This window comes from Engraulis encrasicolus, chromosome 7 (genome assembly GCF_034702125.1).
Source record: "Engraulis encrasicolus isolate BLACKSEA-1 chromosome 7, IST_EnEncr_1.0, whole genome shotgun sequence".
Lineage (NCBI taxonomy): Eukaryota > Metazoa > Chordata > Actinopteri > Clupeiformes > Engraulidae > Engraulis > Engraulis encrasicolus.
The window spans coordinates 6,896,737-6,899,236 of NC_085863.1; the positions used below are offsets into that span (position 1 = coordinate 6,896,737).

At 44.1% G+C, this 2,500-nt stretch overlaps 1 protein-coding gene across 1 annotated transcript in view; it reads right to left on the reverse strand.

Annotated features, from left to right (window-relative positions):
• The window catches only part of uvrag (UV radiation resistance associated gene), a 289,705-nt gene that overhangs the window by 217,666 nt on the left and 69,539 nt on the right, over positions 1-2,500 (reverse strand). The window lies entirely within an intron of this gene.

The following is a 2,500-nucleotide window of genomic DNA, read 5'->3' on the forward strand; positions in this document are numbered from 1 at the left end:
TGTGTGTGCGTGTGTGTGTGCGTGTCGTGCATGCCTGCGTGCGTGCATGCTTGTGTGTGTGCGTGTGTGTGTTTGTGTGTGTGTGTGTGGGTAACTACCCGCTGAAGAGCTGACTGCTAACTGACAGACAACCATGTCGGAGATGGCTTTAGATACAGAAACTAGAGGTGCTCCGATCACCATTTTTTGGCCCGATCACCGATACCGATCACCAAAAATCTTTATCTGCCGATCACCAAAAATCTTTATCTGCCGATCACCGATCCCGATCAACAAAAATCTTTATCTGCCGATCACCGATCATTGCCGATCAGAGAAATTATTTCCTATTTTTTTAATAGCCTATTAATTATCTTTATTGAATACCATTTCTGCCCATAAACCAATCAATCTTAATTTGCACATGTCGCTTTCACAGTGTAGGCCTATTATTAGGCCTATTATTAGGCTATTATTATTATTAGGCTATTATTATTATTATTATTATTATTATTATTAGGCTATTATTATTATTATTATTATCTTTCAGCTCTTTCATTGGTAATATAGCCTACAAGTCTACAGTATTAATCAATTTATAAGTTACTGCATATAATTATTAAACTATTTAAGATTGAATTGAAACTGAAACATTACATCAATTTATAAGTTATTGCATATAATTACTAAACTATTTAATATTGAATTGAAGCTCAGACACCTGGATCTCAGTCTCTCGTCTTCTGCATACTAGAAAAAAAACCTGTCGCTTTAAATGAGCAGCCTCGTGAGGAGAGCCCCTCCCCTCTCTGTCACTCACTGTCCACAGCTGCAGTGCTCCGCGACCGTTCTGTGTCTGTCTGAGCTCTCTCCCTCTCCCCTCACCTGTCGCCGTTTGGCGTTTCAGCGACTATCAAACTAATCGACTGACTGTCAATTACAACTTTGAAAACAATAACGTTGGCATGCTTGTGCGCGCGGACAACGTGAACTTGCCGCCTGCTGACCGAGGCAACTACACAGGTTATAACGTAAAATGGCTAACTGGCGAGAAGTAGTCTATCGCAAATTACATTGTGACTGAAACACTTGAGATTCTACTTACACAAAACAAGAAAAAAAAACTTCACTTGAAAGAACAGGCAACACGCACAACACAGCGTGTCTGCGAGGAAAGCTCTTTCTCTGTAACACTGTCATAGATTGTAGAATTCCCTGCACAGACTCATTGAGTTTCACCGTCCACTCTCCCTCTGCTACTGTTTGGTGTTGCAGCGACTACAAACTAATGACCTGGCTGTCCATTAGGCTACAACTTTAAAAACAATACCGTTGATGATTGTTTTGGAAACGTTTAGTTGTTGCGTGCTGACAGGCTGTAACTCAAAATAGCGAACATGGCGAGACTGACACGTCATTCGCAAATTACAAGCGTCATGTAAACGGCGCATGGATCGGAAAATCAGATCATTGTTGATGCAGATATGATTATAAATGGTGAAAATGAAGGAGGGAATTCCAAAAAGTTAAAGACAAGTAGGCCTAAAGATGCCTTATTTTGGTGCAGCAGCTGTGCAGAGCCAGCACCTAGGCTACATGCAGGCAGCGCCAGGTGTAAAGGCAAAATGGTTGCGTGAGGAATTTAATATCTCTGGATCGGTTTTTTGATCGGCATGTTTTTCCGATCACCGATCAGGCTATTTTTGGCCATTATCGGCCGATTATGATCGGCTGCCGAGCAATCGGAGCACCTCTAACAGGCACACACGCACGCACACACGCGCACACACGCGCACACGCGCACACACGCGCACACACACACACACACACACACACACACACACACACACACACACACACACACACACACACACACACACAGACACACACAATCTCCACACACAGTCTCCCCTAAAAACAACCTAATGTTCTCAGCTCAGTAGGCAGACAAAAGACACACACACACACACACACACACACACACACACACACACACACACACACACACACACACACACACACACACACACACACACACACACACACACACACACACACACACACACACACACACACTCTCCACAGTGGTAGTTTTTATAGGCATTGAGATCACTAGACCACCAGACAGTCAATGAATATTAGACTAACACACACAGACAGACACAACCATACGCAGCCACGGATACACACACACACACACACACACACACACACACACACACACACACACACACACACACACACACACACACACACACACACACACACACACACACACAAAGCCTAGAAAGGTATTCAAAACACACACGCACACACACACACACACACACACTCACATACGCGCACACACGCACACACACACACACAAATACGCCGCACACACACACACACACACACACACACACACACACACACACACACACACACACACACACACACACACACACACACACACACACACACACACACACACACACACACACACACACACACACACACACACACACACACTTGAGGTCAG